This window comes from Agrilus planipennis, unplaced genomic scaffold, assembly GCF_000699045.2.
Source record: "Agrilus planipennis isolate EAB-ADULT unplaced genomic scaffold, Apla_2.0 scaffold100, whole genome shotgun sequence".
In the NCBI taxonomy this organism is placed as follows: Eukaryota; Metazoa; Arthropoda; class Insecta; order Coleoptera; family Buprestidae; genus Agrilus; species Agrilus planipennis.
This window is the reverse complement of record NW_020442469.1, coordinates 114,361-132,001: the sequence shown is the minus strand read 5'-3', so window position 1 is coordinate 132,001 and position 17,641 is coordinate 114,361. Positions and strand designations below refer to the sequence as shown.

The following is a 17,641-nucleotide window of genomic DNA, read 5'->3' as shown; positions in this document are numbered from 1 at the left end:
GACTATTTTCTGTTCCCTAATCTCAAAAAATGGCTTGGCGGTAAGAGATTTGCGGACAATGAAGAAGTAATCGAAGCTGTAAATGGTTATTTTGAGGAGCTTGACGAATCAGTCTATAGAGATGGCATTAATAGACTGGAACACCGCTATGAGAAATGTAGTATCAGCTTTGGAGATTATGTTGAGAAATAAAAAAAAAAAATTTTTAAAAACCTTGTTTTTCTTGGTCAGGCCGGAAACTTATCAATCCACCCTCGTATATTCTTTATTCATTTACAAAGTTATCTGTAAATTTTCTTTCTTTTCAAGTATATCTTAGTATGCGGAAGCTTTGAAGTATTATCAGCATGCATCATTAACAAGCACGTTTAGCTTACTTATTATAAGTAAGTTAGTAACTTGCTTAAGAACACGAAACTTGTTTATCAAACAAATTATAAAATAGCTTGACAAGCATATCTAACTTGCTTTACAAGCTTGCTTAACAAGTAATTTACTAACTTGCTTAATAAGCAAGCTTAACTTTCTCTACAAACAAGTTAACTAATTTACTTAACAAGGAAACTACTACGTTACTTAGAGGCGCGTTTAACTTGCTTTATAAAAAAAATAACTAACTTGCTTAACAAGTAAGCGTAACTTGTTATACAAATAAGTTAACTAATCTGCTCTAAAAACAGGTTGCCAAACTTGCCTAACACGCAAGGAAGTTGTCTTATAAAGAAACACTAATTTGCTCAACAAGAAAACTACTGCTTTGCTTAGGGGCGCATTTAGCTTGCTTTATAAGAAAGTTTGCTTAACAAGTAATTTACCAACTTACATAACAAGCACGCTTAACGTGCTTTACAAACAAGTTAAGTAACTTGCTTAACAGGGAAGTTACTAACGTGCTTAGAGGCGCGTTCAACTTGTTTAACAAGTAAGCTTAACATGTTTTACAAATAAGTTAATTAATCTGCTCAACAAGCAGTTGCCAAACTTGCTTTAAAAGTAAGTTACTTACTTGCTTAACAAACAAGGAAGTTGCCTTACAAACAACTTCACTAATTTGCTTAACAAGGAAACTACTAAGTTGCTTAGAGACGCGTTTAACATGCTTTACAAGAAAGTTGACTAATTTACTTAACAAGTAATTAACCTATTTACTTAACAAGCTCGCTTAACGTGCTTTAGAAACAACTTAACTTACTTGCTTAACAAGGAAGTTACTAGCGTGCTTAGATGCGCGTTCAACTTGCTCAACAAGTAATTTACTAACTTGCTTAACAAGTAAGCTTAACTTGTTTTACAAACATGTTAACTAATCTGCATTACAAGCAAGTTTCCTAATTTGTTTGACAAACAATTTACTAATTTTGGTATCAAGTAATTTACTAACTAGCTTAACAAACAATCAACTTGCTTTACAGACAAGTTAAGTAGCATGCTTAACATGCCTGTTAGTTTTGAATATACACTGGAAATGTGAAAACTTGGTCATCTAACAATAAACACTCATCGGCTAACATGTTCCTAAAGAAGCATCTGTAAGTAAAATACATTTGGGTCTTTAAAATCTCCCTTAATTTAAATTCCCATTATGTTAAAACTTCTTTAACTCAAACTCCTGTTTAATATTTTTCTCGAAGTTTAACTTGGCGAGTCTCAGTGTTCTATAATAATCGTAAAATAATCCATTTTTATAAGTAAAACTACCGTTGATTGTCATTTTATTGGTACTTACGAGGTTACTACCTATAAATTATAATTGAAATTTATGCCCATCGACTTTTGCTGAATAGAGGACAAAGGTCGTAGCCGGATAACATTCGAATTGATTTGAGAATTTTTTACCCCAGAGGTTGCTTTCTAAGTAAAATTGAAAACAAGTGAATATCAACTTGTAGTTGTTGATTTTTAAAAACCGCTCCGGAAAATATCTTTATGTCGTTTATATTCCCTATATTTAGTGTAATAGAATGAAAAAGTTACCCCTGAAATTTTTGATACTATGATTGCGTGAAGAAACGATAAAAATTCATTAGGTATCTTCTGAAATAGAGCAGAAAGTTGTGTAAGAAAGTAACCATAAGTTATAACATATATCCTCGACCGACATATTGAATTTCTTTGAAATGACCGACTTGAACTCCAAATTTGAATCATGGGTAGTTATCAATATCAACAGTCACTGAACTCTCCAGCTAGAGAAATGGAGAAATTAGAGTTACTTAAATAATTTGGGGTATGTATATCGTTATTATGAGAACGTCTTCAGTCGGAAGACTGGTTGGATATCTTCGGATTTTCCAAAAACTCTAGAAACCCACATATTTAACTATTTGCGAACAATAATGTAGTGTAGGTCTACATCCATCCCTCTTAACTGGTATTTCTGATTCTAATGTTTCTAACTAGCCCATCATGTCTGAGAAGATGTTTTCTCTTTTTTTTTTTTATTAATTTTCATACCGTAAATTTATCTGTACTTTTTATATCATATCACCCTCCTATCCCTATGGAAGTCAATAAGGAGTAGGCGAGATAGGTTGGTAGGAAGGACACCTTGTCAGTAAACAGTGGAGGTTCGTGTCCAACCAGTCAATACCGAGGACCTTATGATGATGATCCCTAAAGTTCATCTCCATATCCTTAAATAAATATATTTAACACCTTCTCCCATTTAGGTTTATCAAATTAATTTTCTACATTTACGAATCCTATATATAAAGATAGGAGACGAAAAATTAGAAGAAGTGGCTAATTTTAGGTATCCAGGAAATCAGATAAGTCCAGGAGGAAGGAGTAGTAGGGATATAAAGCAGAGGATAGCGCAGGGTCGAGTCGCCTTCAATAAAATTAAGTCACTTCTATGTTCGCGAACGGTAAATTTCGAAATTCGAAAAAGGTTGCTGATGATGAGGAGACTGTGGATAGAGAAGGTTAGAAATGAAGAGGTATTAGAAAGAATAGGAGATCAGAGGACTTTATGGATGTCGATAATAAATAGGCGAGATAGGTTGGTAGGACCCCTCAGGAATGAAGGTGTAGTCAGAAATTTATTAGAGGCTGAAACAAGAATTAAGAGGGATAGAGGTAGACCTAGATTAGATTACTGTTCGGAAATAGTTAAGGATGTGGGTTGTTCTAGTTTTAAGGAAATGCAAAGATAAGCTCAGGATAGGAAAGTGTGGAGGTGCGTGTCCAAGCAGTATTATGATTGACGACCTTATGATGATGATGATGATGATATATACGCTCTTTCTTTTTTCTATCATTTTCTCAAATAATACAATGAAGTGATTCTAACTGAGCACAAAATCTACAATTAAGACCGTAATATCCGTACCATACATCTGGTGTGTTTTTACTCATGAATTTCTCTTACAAAGCAACTTCTCAGCCAAAAAATACCTAGTCAAGTAAATTCAAAGGCCGATTTCCAATAGTTATACGGCCACGGCTTTTCATAGAAAATTTTTATCTTTCGCATATGTTAGTAAACCAGATGTTATAACTTAATACTATCGCGGTAAATTTACGCCCATTACATCGTTTATTTTTCGCGTTTTGAAGTATTAATACGTGATAAGAATTGAGTAGCGAATTAACTTTTATGGGTTATTTTAACGCTTTGTATCAGCAGAATTGCAATTAGCTTTTGGAGCCTTCGGCGGTAGTATTGTGGAACATTATGTATTAAAGAGAGACAGACCGACAAAAAGGAGAGACAGACAGACAGAAAGACAAAAAGAATGTTAGGCTAGAATTGAAGTGATTTGCCGGATCTCTAGTTACCCCGCAAAATGATTACAGTTAATGGTTCATGTATTCGTTCTGGTGAGTTTTCTATTAAAACTACCCTTACAAACGTCCCAAATCAATCATCAAGTCCCGTTCAAAAAGTTGTGTAAACATTAAACCAAAGAAATTTTAATTCCTTGGTAGACGGATTTTTAACGAGAGGGTTGAATTGAAATCGTTGAAGTGAACACTAAAAGTCTGCAAGTTGACAAAATCATACTAAAAAGTTATCGGTAATAAAAAAAAATTGTAATCGTTCGGCCAAACTGATGTATTCTTGCTTACGAGAAAAAGTAAACACAACAACTAAATAAAAATAACAAATAATTTACTATAATAATCAATAAATATTACAAATTAGGACAAACGACCTATCCCAATACAATTTTAACCACCAATTTCCATTAGGTAAGTTTTTTGTTATACTTAAGTGCCGGTGTTATTATCAGATACTTGGCCGAATCCTACAAAAATGTACCGGATCTAAACCGGGTACCCAGCCTATCTACAAGGTGAGCAGAAAGATATTTGTATCTGCGCTGNTCTCTTCTGTCTTCATTTCGTCCGTCTCATCTTTCTCACCCGAACCACCACCCACCCATTCCCACGATTCCTGAAAGCAGGCTGAAGAGGGCCTTCCGCCCTACCTTTTGACATAGTCCGGAGGGACTGCTCGCCCACCAGCATTACTGGCTGGTGGGAATGAAACACCCAAAAGTTTCTTTTTTTTGTCCAACCAGTCTTAGGGCTGACGATTTTATGATGATATGACATGAAAACACGCTCATCACACTGCGCTTCACCGATTCCACTCACTTTTACACACAATTTATCCGAGTGTTAGCGTCCCGTAGCTGTCATCCTAGCTGTAAAAGTATTGGTGGGACCGTGGTTATCCAAATAGTTAAAACTTTACTCAAAATTGTATCCATCGATTTTCAAAATAGTCTAACACATCACGGGACCTTCGACCTTTCACTCAATTGCTTATGGTGAGATCTCCTTTTCAAATAGAAACATCCAGATTAGCTGGATTGAATGTAGCTCGCTAGCTTGTATATATTTGGGGCTTTAAGATAGCATGTGAGGATGTAGAGAGGTGTGGTGCGAGCCTTCGAAGTAGTGCGCAGAGCGGCCTCAATAATGTAAAAGGTACCTCGAAAATTTATTTGGTCTACTGCTCAACAGAGAACGGTCAGCAATGGCGATTTTGCACAAATTATAATATTTATTAATTTTTCGTAATTAGGTCGTAAAACTACATAAATATGTAATTTTTTTGGCAGGTCTTCAGCACCTAAACCTGAATCTGATTGTCGCGCTAATAGTAAATAAATTACAATTCATCGTTGTATTGTATAGCCCACTCAGCTGGTTCATTTATGTAAGAAGTTAAATGTATTCTAAGCTGACAAAAATGTTCAAGATTAAAATGAGGTAAAAGTGTGTCCGGCCTACGTAACTTCCGAAAGGGAAATCCTGTAAACTGAGCGGCTATAAAAGATCGTGCGTCAAGACGGTATCGGCATGCCTTTCGCTTTAAATATAATATAACAAAATGCGTTTCTTTTGTACGAAACTTTCTAAAAACTGTCAGGTTCTTGCCGCTACGTCCGCTGTCTGTCGCGACTCGATGTGCTATTTCGCGCGAACTAAACGCTGTATCAAATATCACACAATGGGACATTTGTTGTATAACACGCAGTGCATCTGGCGTTTAAGTATTTTTCTTTTATCCATTCCATAGATGTAATATCGCAACTACTCATTTCGTTAATACACTTATTTTTTTTGTTTATCTAAATTTGTGCAAAATTTTGTTTCATTGCAACTTCCTGATGGTACCAAATCGGTTACAATTATGCTCGCTTTGATGAGTAGTTAATAATAGAAGGAAGATTGACTCGAAGATTAAAGGATGACCGCTTGAATTAATTCCAAATAGTCACAGTCAATGTTAACTAAAGAGTTCAGGAAAAGAATTATTAAGGCTTCGTTGATAACATGCAAAAATGGGACAGAAATCCATTTAGAGTTACATATTATTTAAGTAACGCAAAATTCATACCCTGTCTCAATAATAAACATTCTTTAATATTCCATTGACTGTAGGAAGACCACAATCGTAGATTTTAAAAAAAATTGGAGTCTACTTTCGACTTTCGCTTTAACTTCTTATTTAATTATCCGCAAGGACAGAAAACGATCGACTAATCTATAATTATAAAAGCAAGACACCTCTTCCCGGGGGTTTGCCGTTTGAACCAACAAAATTTTTTCGAGTACTTGCCCTGAAAATTTGGCCATCCAATTGATCAAAGCCTCAGGTTTTGCTGGGAATACCCCACTCTCTTTCCTCGGTGTGTAGTGTCCTATTCTATTCTTCTACGAAGGCGCAGAAGGGCGAAACATGTTTTTTTTGAAATTTCGACTTGCAACTTATTGAATCATAACGTAAAGTAACTTAACTCAGTCCCGCCCTAAGCTATTGCAATTTTAATAAAGGACAAGAATACTACAACAATAATTCCGTTCGTGTTGTCTTTATCTACTGTAACGTTATGATTACAACTAAACGAATGAAAGCCTTAAGTTTAATTGGCTGATCCTAAAATCATAATTTTTGGGGTAAGTAAAGACAACACGAACGAAGTGAATATTGCCAGAGTCGTGTGCCTTTTTGTTTACACGGTTGAACTAAACCTAATCTAACCTAAAAAGCAATTGAATGACGGGTAAAATCATGATTCTGGCCGAAAGGTAATGATCTAAATAAATTGGTAGATCCAGGCGTTTCATCAGTCGACACACTTTAGTTGTACTGCATCATAATTCTACGATACCATTCCGGCTGTGAAAAATTAAGCTGTTACTCAGCTGGGTAACTCAATATTGAACTCGAAATTTCCTGTTACAAGTCGAAATTTCCAGTTACAAGTAGAAAATTTCGATTATCTACAAGTCGAAATTTCGAGTTGCGAGCCGAAATTTGGAATTATAACTGCAAATTTAAAAAAAGTTATGTTTGGCCCTTCTACGCTTTCGTATTTTTTTAATTTAGAAATGGAAAAAATAACTGTGGAAAGCAATTATGTACGCTTGTGTTTTTTATTTTCAACAATAAACTGTAGGAACCTATTGTTCATCTGAAATAATTGCGTAGGCACACAGTATAATGCAAATTAAACCACACTACAATGCTTTCACTTAACGGTAAGTGCTTTGTTAGCGGATTTAAAAATGCGGTTTCAAACGCAAGTTGACGCTTTAAATATTCAATTTTGATCGAAGTTAAAAAAGAAAAAATAGCAGAATAGGTCTGGGCAATTATTTATCATAAAACGTAGGATGATACAAATGACTGGTCGCTATAAATTGCTGTCCTTTTCAAATACATGACCATTTAATTAATTTCAAAAGTGCTAAAACACAATTTGTGAAAATTTCTAATTATTCTTATTAAAAGTTTTGGTGATTAGTACTTAAGTCAACGACCCTGCAAAGAATCTAGGCACTTAAGGGTTGGAAGGTTCATATTTGTGTGAAGAACTAACACCAAATATAAACCTTCTAACCCTTAAATGCCTATATTCTTTGCTTAGTCATATTAAAACTAAGAGGAAGAGATGGAGAATAAATACTTGGCAAATTTGATAGAGAAAAACGTTTTACAGATTCGTCGGTGAACAATGTTTTCAAGTGACATTAAAGTGTATTATGGAATAGGTTTTCCAATATTATAAGTTTTCACAAATGTATTACCGGCAAATTAAACAAATTCAGAAGACATTATTAGTACGTGTTCTATTAACTGTGCCTAATATACAGTATGTGTTTTTTTAATTCAACAAACAAAAACTGCGTAGGTATATTTGTTAGCAGCCAAAAATGTGCATTTTTATTTATTAACTAGCTGACTTGGAAAACTTCGTACTGACTCAATCGATAAATAAAAGACCTAAACTATTGATTGTCAAATGTCAAATATTATGGTTGCGTTCAGAAATTTAATTTGTGACAAAACTTAAGATTTATCAATCTACTTAAAAATAATCTGAAGATAGGTAACAACTTTCATATTTATTCACCTTTTAAACCTTCTCTGGACTTCCACAAATAATTCAAGACTAAAATTAGCCAAATTGCTCCATCCGTTCTCGAGTTTTAGCGACACTAACGAACAGCAATTCATTTTTAGGTAAAGGTCTAGATGATGGCCCCCATCAATATGCCAATTTTTATACATTTCTAGGCATGTCAATATTTATATAGTCATTCTTAAATGATATTCAAAGGTAAAACTAATGGAAAAATACATAAAAATATTGAGAAAGTTATATAAAACGTTATTTAAATATCTTTATCAATAGGGTAGGTTAGGTTAGGTTAGGTTATCGGGTTTTGTTCAAGTGACCACCCTCTTTCGATCCCCCACCTCCACCCGCTTGAAAATATTTTTTTTATTGAATTTTATTTGAATTATAGTGTATGAAAATTGTCAAAATAATCAACTTTCGACCCCCATAACTTTTTATGGGGGTGAGACCGCCGCAAATTTTTTATGGGGTTTTACTCAGGTGACCACCCTCTTTTTTTTGAGGTTTTTGACAATTACACACTGCTTAAAAGGTATTCTGAAATTTCTTAAAGAATGCCTCCTGTCTTCCTTTATTATACTATATGTATAGTTACCAAACTGTCATAATTTTAATTTTTATAACTTGAATTTAAAGATTTCCAGTAGGCAGTCTTGTTATTTCATGAAAAATTTTTAGATATTGTTTTCACACATTTAAAGGATTAGTAATACTGTGTCCTTTTTCTTTCAGGCCTTCCATCAGTTTAGTGTTATCGTTTTAAAGTTTACAACTTTATATTGAGAAGTAATATTTAAGGTAAGAATCTTTAATTTTATTTTGTACATACATGTATAGTGTATGATACGTATTCTTTAAGTAGGCGAATCTATAAGTTACGTTTATGACGTACATGAACAAAGTTACGCCTTTAAAAACATTCTAACGTAATTTTTCACGCTCGAAACTTTAGTAGTTTCATGGTGATGCCGCTGTGTTAATAAAGATTCGTTGCCAGTTTGTTTTCTACAGATTATACAACACTTAACGCTTTTAATATAATCGCTTATGGTTATTATTCGATCTTTTTTTGGTAACATGAATTTCACCAAAAAACTTGTCATTAGAAATATGGGTGCGGTATGCTTTGAATTGGAAAAGCTTCTTAGTCATCAGATTGAGTTATTTTCTTTTCAGGGTTCCGAACTTAAAACGGTCCCCTTTATAAGGTGTAACATGTTAGCACCATTTTTTTGGGATTTTTCTGGCAAATCTTGTTAGTTTTACAATTAAAATAAATCATAATTCAATCTGTGCAAATTTGGATGCTAAAAATATCGTCTACATTACTTACACTACTTGAAAAACGCCGGAAATGTAAAGTATAAGCAGTTTCTTCCTTACGTGGTAATTTCAAGCTAGTCGTTCATTTTTAAGTGAATAATTAAAATTTATATCCATTTGAATCATTTTATTAAAGAAGTCAAAATGATGTCGTAATGTAAAAACATAATAATAATTATATATCAAAATATTCTCAGCAGTGATATTATTATGTATTACGCTTACGTTGGCAATAACCATGCCCTTGAAGAGTATTTTAAATCGTTCTTATCTTAATTTGTCTGCTTCATGCCATACTTGATGTGCCTCTTGTTCCATTTTTATTATGGGTATTATATAAATTATCCAAAAGGATTACATCAGCTTGCCGCTTACTCATATTATTTATAGTTGAGATACACATTTGGTTTTACGTTACGTTTGATTTAACAGAAAATTCTTGCCAAATATCTCTATTCTTTCGACGGTTTTAACATTTTTGTCCTGCATTCTTATTATGAAAACTGCATTTCAAAGGAATGTGACATATAGAATTTGATGGAAAATTGAACATACGAGGNTGGGTTGTTCTAGTTTTAAGGAAATGCAAAGATAAGCTCAGGATAGGAAAGTGTGGAGGTGCGTGTCCAAGCAGTATTATGATTGACGACCTTATGATGATGATGATGATGATATATACGCTCTTTCTTTTTTCTATCATTTTCTCAAATAATACAATGAAGTGATTCTAACTGAGCACAAAATCTACAATTAAGACCGTAATATCCGTACCATACATCTGGTGTGTTTTTACTCATGAATTTCTCTTACAAAGCAACTTCTCAGCCAAAAAATACCTAGTCAAGTAAATTCAAAGGCCGATTTCCAATAGTTATACGGCCACGGCTTTTCATAGAAAATTTTTATCTTTCGCATATGTTAGTAAACCAGATGTTATAACTTAATACTATCGCGGTAAATTTACGCCCATTACATCGTTTATTTTTCGCGTTTTGAAGTATTAATACGTGATAAGAATTGAGTAGCGAATTAACTTTTATGGGTTATTTTAACGCTTTGTATCAGCAGAATTGCAATTAGCTTTTGGAGCCTTCGGCGGTAGTATTGTGGAACATTATGTATTAAAGAGAGACAGACCGACAAAAAGGAGAGACAGACAGACAGAAAGACAAAAAGAATGTTAGGCTAGAATTGAAGTGATTTGCCGGATCTCTAGTTACCCCGCAAAATGATTACAGTTAATGGTTCATGTATTCGTTCTGGTGAGTTTTCTATTAAAACTACCCTTACAAACGTCCCAAATCAATCATCAAGTCCCGTTCAAAAAGTTGTGTAAACATTAAACCAAAGAAATTTTAATTCCTTGGTAGACGGATTTTTAACGAGAGGGTTGAATTGAAATCGTTGAAGTGAACACTAAAAGTCTGCAAGTTGACAAAATCATACTAAAAAGTTATCGGTAATAAAAAAAAATTGTAATCGTTCGGCCAAACTGATGTATTCTTGCTTACGAGAAAAAGTAAACACAACAACTAAATAAAAATAACAAATAATTTACTATAATAATCAATAAATATTACAAATTAGGACAAACGACCTATCCCAATACAATTTTAACCACCAATTTCCATTAGGTAAGTTTTTTGTTATACTTAAGTGCCGGTGTTATTATCAGATACTTGGCCGAATCCTACAAAAATGTACCGGATCTAAACCGGGTACCCAGCCTATCTACAAGGTGAGCAGAAAGATATTTGTATCTGCGCTGTCCTTGTGACGGCGCGGCTCGGAGGGGTGATAGGTGATAAGTTGTTTCACTACTTTTTGAAGATTTAATGTCCATGGAAATGTACTCGGGAGACCATCGTGCCTGTTATCGCAATGGTGATCCGATGATCATAGCTCAACGATTATATCCATGTCCAAAAAATATTACGTGGACTGTCATGTCTGGTGAAGGCATCATTGGACCGTCTTTTTTTGAAGATCGGCGAGGGCGAACACTTACGGTAAACAGTGACCGGTATTGTGACAACTTTTTGGTTCCACAACTGCAAGAGTTTGGTGGTTTTAATGAGGAAAGATGATTTCAACAAGATGGAGCCATATGCCACACCTCAAACCAATCGCTTGCGGTGGTCAATCAACTTTTCCCAGAAAAAGTGATCTCTCGTCGAGGCACCATCTCCGATCTCACATCTCCTGATTATTTTTTATGGGGATACCATTAAGAGAAGGTGTATGCAAACACGTCATAATCTCTACTACAATTGAAGCAACAATATCTCCACACCGAAATGGCCGCCGTTTCCAGAGAGATGTGTAGACAACTGACGGTTAGAGGAGTACTAGCAGCGCGAGGGTCAACATTTGGACAACATTATCTTTGCTACTTTGTCTAAAATTTAACAAAAAGGATTTCTTCTGACTTGCAGTTTTGTTTTATTGAATTTACAAATACCCCCTACCCTTTCTGGACACTTTGTATAATATAGACTTGTACTTGGCCGGCTATTCCACTGGTTGTTGTTCAGTCAAAGTTCAAAGTTTTTCCGTCTTCGTATACAATTTCCGTTATTATGAACTTTTATTCGCACATCACAAATCACAATTTCCCATGGTTGTTACATTTCCCACTAGCTGATGAACTGATGAAGGAGCTTCGTGCTTATTAAATTACATAGATTTGTTGCTGCAAATTATGTCGAAAGTTGTGCAAATGATAAGCTTTATGTTGTGACACCTTTCTACGGCCGAGCAGTCAGAACGACAGTTACTTACCCAATTGCAACCGCGAAATCGTATTTTTTTATCGTCTCACTAATGACGAGTGTTTACATTGACCGGTCATGCGTTTCCAGAGGACTTTTTCATCGAATTGTGAATAATTGTATTTCTCCTTTAATTAAATGTAACTGTCGCTTCTTTGCATGTTAAAAGTGTGTCAGTAAGTAATGGCAAAATGAACGGAGATAAACATATCTCCCGCGCTGCACTAGCCATTCTCGTAATAATCGGTTTTATTAATGCGGATAATTATTATGAAGGCGTTGTTTTTACTAACTTGAAAATACTTAATTGCTAAATAATTTTAAATCGTGCTTGTTTGTTGCAATTATGTTGCAGTTAAAGTAAAAGACAATAATGTCTCAACTGTTTACATTTTGTAATATTTCATTCCAAAATTATGGCTTCCTTTTCCTGACAAAATGTATAATATCGGGTTGTTCGGAAAGTCATTTCTTTTTTTTCTGGAAATGAAAGACAGTTTTCGTATAATAAACAAATACTTTATTAAATTATATATTGACCGTTCTGGTCCAACACCTTTTGCCATCTTTCTGGTAGTAGCATAATTCCACGCTCATAAAATTTTTGGTCTTTGCTGGCAAAAAACTGATCGAGGAGGTTTTTGACCTCCTCATTTGAGGTGAAGGTTTTACCGTCTAAAAAATTCTGGAGTGACCGGAACAAATAATAATCCGATGGTGCCAGGTCTGGAGAATATGGTGGGTGTAGCATTGTATCACATTCAAGCTGTAAAAGCTTTTGACGAGTGACCAAACTTGTGTGCGGTCTCGCGTTGTCTTGGTGAAAAACTACACCTTTCCTGTTGATTAGTTCTGACCTTTTCTGTTGAAGTGCATCATTCAGTTTGTCCAGCTGATGACAGTAGACTTCCGAATTAATCGTTGTGTTTCCGGTAAAAGCTCAAAAAAAAACGATTCCTTTAAAATCCCACCAAACAGACAGCATCACCTTTTTTTGGTGAATATCGGCTTTGGAAATGGTTTGAGCCGGTTCATCTTTTTTGCTCCATGACCTCTTGCGTTTGACGTTGTTGTATACAACCCATTTTTCGTACCCAGTGATGATGCGCATCAAAAACGGATCATTTTCGTGACGTTTGAGAAGCGAATCGCAGACGTCAATGCGGCGACACAGATTTCTCTCTGTGAGAACATGGGGAACCCATACATCGAGTTTCGAGGATAATCCCAGGCCTTTCAAGTGGTCATAAACTGTTGAATTTGATAAATTTAACCTCAATCCGATCTCACGTGTTCTTATTCGCCGGTTCACATCAACTTATGCCTTTATCGCGTCTTAATCAGCTTCAACCGGCCTTCCCGAACGTGGTGCATCTTCGACATCAAAATTGCCGGATCGAAATTTAGCGAACCAGTTCTGGCACTGGCGTACTGTCAACACACCTTCTCCATACACATCAGTCAATTTCTTTCTGGCTTGAACAGCATTTTTACCCTTTCTGTAGTAAAACAGTAAGATATGTCGAAAATGCTGCTTATCGCTCTCCATATTTAAAAGGGCACCAACCAAAAACTACTACGTAGAATTAATTGGAATTTTTCACACACAAGCCTTGCTATATGAGCTCTCAAAGCATATAAAAATTATACGGCTTAAATGTGAAGTTGGGTGCAAAAGAATACAATTAAGTCCTCTGTCGGGGAAAAAACGAAATGACTTTCCGAACAACCCTATACATACCGTAAAAGTTTAACTACTAAATTTCGTGTTTCATTGAAGTCTTTTCATCATATTTTGAATTATCTAATCTTAATTCTGCAGTTTTTCCTGGATTTCCCAAGTTAGCGTTTGGTACCATTTTCTAGTTCCACTTCTTCAATCATCAATCACCTAGTTTTTTAATGACTCTATAAAACGATTGTTTTAATTATTTAAACATCAAAATTTGTGTTTATTTATGTTTTGGCCAACTTTTTAACTGTGCTTTTCGTAAAACGTAATATTTACAAAATTTACGAATGTTCGCAATGTTTCATGATGATCATGTACTTGAAGGAATGCAGCATGTAGTTGGTAAAAATTGTGCATTTTTTTTCCTTCGTTATTACCTTTGTAAAAGAAATGATCTGGGCTCATACCGGATACGTCGTTCGTCGTCGACATCGCCCAGTTATTTCTCAATATGGCTCGTCAAGGATTTCAAGTCCGAGAGCAGTTACATGAGAACAGCCCAGCTCCGAAGTGAATGCCAGGAATTACATTTCCAGACCGCCACCGCCATCGTCACCGAGAGAGCCATCCTGATGACGGGCGATGGCCGACAGAAAAAATTAGCGCCTCGGCATTTTGCAAAGCAATTTGTTTGTTTTACTTGTTACTCAAGATAAGTAAAAGTAAAATTTTCAGTACAAGTTGTGTAACAATCGCTTTCAAAGACATTTTATACTGATACCTATTTGTAATGCACTCTACTATTTTAAGAATACTTTAACATCGTCAATATTTTTTCAGATTCACATTTTTAAAACTACAGCATCTCATCTTTAACTATTTGCGAACGGTAATCTAAAATAGGTCTACTTCTACTCCTTTTAACTTCTGTTTCTGCCTCTAATATTTTTGTGACTAGCCCTTCATGCCTGAGAAGGTGACCTACCAACCAATCTCGTTTATTTCTCTTTGATCATCACAGTCCTCTGTTCTCTTACTTCTTATTTTGTTCAGCCAATGCATTCTTGTCTCCTTCTTTCGATTTTGGCTGACGTGAAATAACTGTTCCTCTCCCTTCTTTATTCTCTTCCAGTAATCTTTCATTCTTTCTGCATGTTGTTTCTTTCTTTCCTCCGTCTACTTCTTTTTTGGCTTTTCTTGAAAACCCTTGAATTTTCTAATTTTGTCTCTAAATTCTTGTCTTCTCTCCACATCCTCTCCAACAATTTTCATTTCTTCCATGTCTCTTCTGACTTCATTGATCCATGCCATCTGTGTCTTGGTATTTCTTTCGAAGTAGTTGAATATTCTCTTCGTCAGTCTTTCTTTATCCATTCCGTTAATGGGTCCTTAGAACGTGACTCTTCTTCTCCTTATTGTGTCTGTTGTTCGTTTTGTTTTTGCATAGATCTCTTTATTGCTTCTCAGTTTCCATTTTTCATCTTCATACCTTGGTCCCAGGATTTTCCGTATAATTTTTCTCTCCTTTTTTTTCCACCTTGTCTAACTGTTTGGCCGTGTTTAGTGCAAGGCATTCTGAGGCGTAGAGGCCCTCTGGCTTAATAACAGTATTTTAGTGCCTTAGCTTTGCATTTATAGGCATGGACTTCTTATTATATAGATTTTTTGTTAACTGAAATGGCAGTTCCATTTTTTTTGCTCTTGCCAGGACTGCTGCTTTGTCCAGGGCATTCTTGTATATTCTATCCTAAATTTTTTTTATATAGCTGCTCATATGAAGCATAGTGTATCTTTCGCCATGGCAATGTGTCTTAGGTATTGCATCCCTACCATTTCAGTCGTTGTAACTATACCATTCTCTCAAATTGCATAGCCACGATACCTTCCTTTTTTTTTTCTTCTGTTACCCTGGACTTTACCATATATAACTAATTGAAGCATGTTGATCTTTCCCCACATGTAATGTATCCCATCAGTTGTAAATGGTTCATACAATGCCTTGATCATGGAAAAATTCGAGATCGATGATATGGTCATTACGCGGTGGCGAGTCACATTTGAGGTTAATAAATTTGTAACTGTTCAATATTATAAAGACGGGTTTGGGGACCATTGATTTAGGCAAATGTTCGAGCAATATAACATTCCACAAATGCAATATTTCACTTTTTTTTCTGTCTTCATTTTACTTTTTTTCTTACCTCTTCAACTATCACTCAACCTTTCCAACGATTCCTCCGCCTTCCGACTTCGTACTGCTACTAGGGTGTTATACGATGAGTATTTGAGTATAAATATGTTCTTCGCAGATTAGTTGGCTTTTATTAGATTCACTACAAATATCGTGCCTTTTGTGAAGATTTTGAGAACTTCTAGTAGGTGCAGTGAAGTATATTCATAGATACCATGGAATTACGTACGCGTTCATGATAATTTAAGATTATTTCTATTGTATGTGTATTGTAGTTTAAGAATAACAGGCAAGTAATTAATTATTAATGTCGAGGGCATTGAGAAGTACAATTTACATTTACGTATATATTCAAAGCGTTAAAGTTCTTCCCAGCCTGTTGTTACAGCAATTGTTCTCTTTTACGAAACAACAACGGCTTTTAGATTACAAAACAAAAGAATTAACGTACAAGTCGGATTCTGTGAATCGCATTGTACATCGTCTTCCCATTATTTTATTGTTAAAATCATTTGTTTTTTCGTTTACTTATGTCATCCGCTGTACTTATTACGAGAGTGACCGCGACGAAATAATCAACATTGGTTATTATGTCTTAACTCTTACGTATGTATAACGTTAGTCTGTTGTTTAAACGTTTTATTTTTACAAACAAAAGGATAATTGGTAATTTATTTCGACCTTCGTTCAAAAATGACCTAAATTACATTTGTATTACCTTTGCCGGTTTGTTTCCTGGCAGCAAGCGGCTTAAGAAGAATAACACGTTATGACGCAAAAATAAGACAAAATGTATTAACACGTAATTTTATTGATGTGGGTGAGGCACAAACCATATAATTCCCAAAAATAATAATGACCTACAATTAGTATAAACGTTACTTAAACAGTTTATCGAGGTTTATATTATCGGAGTTGTGAAAAATTCATTCTGTTTATGTATTTGAAATTTTTTTTTTTAATTTTTATTAACTGCTAAGTTAATGTAGGGAAAAAGTCGGTAACTTTGATTTCTAAAAGGTGTGATACTAGTGATGAGCAAAACGAGACCAAGACTGTCGTAGTCTTAGTATTGGTCATAGTCTTGATCTTGATCTTGCTCAAATACTTCTAGTTCCTCCAATGCCTAAATTGACCCTTCCTCTAATGTATGAATTGACCTTTTACCGAACAAAATAGTACAAGGTACTATGTAAAAAATCTGTTGATTCTTTTTTCATATTTTGTTCCAAGAAAAAAAAATATATTAAACTTGCTTCAAACAGTTTAACTGATCCATCTGAAGCTATAATTTTTCGTTTCGTCTTGCGTATTTGGTTTTGGTCTTATATATTCGCTCTTGATTTTAGTCTTGGTGTTGTTCGTTGGGTCTTGGTTTTAGTCTTGATGGTCTATCTCGTTCGGTGTTGCTTTTGTTCTTGATCTTGTTCGTTTGGTCTTGGTGTTAGTCTTGGTCTTGGTATCGGTCTTGCTACTGTAAAGACTGACCAATTTTGCTTATCACTGGTGAACACTTTGAAGAGTGGAGGTATTCTGTGTATCATAACTTCAAAATATATTGATATTTTGGAAGGCTTTCCTTACTTATATTGATAAATTAATAGGCATTGATAAAACTAAAGTATTCCAAAAAAAGCAAACAAAAATTATAGTAATAACATCATCGGTGGCAATCTAAAAGCACAAATTGATTTATATCTAGCGCTTTACAGACAGAACCACAAAGTGTAAACACAGTCATTTATAAAGATACTATTGAATTGAGAAAATCGTAATTTTCAGAAACTGGTTTTTTCTCAAA

The 17,641-nt window shown here is 34.7% G+C and overlaps 1 protein-coding gene and 1 long non-coding RNA gene across 3 annotated transcripts in view; one reads left to right on the top strand and one right to left on the bottom strand.

The window, feature by feature from the left end:
* LOC108736170 overlaps positions 1–17,641 on the bottom strand; it is a 103,560-nt gene that overhangs the window by 59,986 nt on the left and 25,933 nt on the right. The gene's annotated exons all lie outside the window — the stretch shown is intronic.
* Positions 1–17,641, top strand: part of LOC108736183 — an 84,329-nt gene that overhangs the window by 58,148 nt on the left and 8,540 nt on the right. The window contains exon 3 of the long non-coding RNA XR_001937692.1: positions 8,616–8,681. This is a non-coding gene — a long non-coding RNA (uncharacterized LOC108736183). The remainder of the gene's footprint in view (positions 1–8,615; positions 8,682–17,641) is intronic.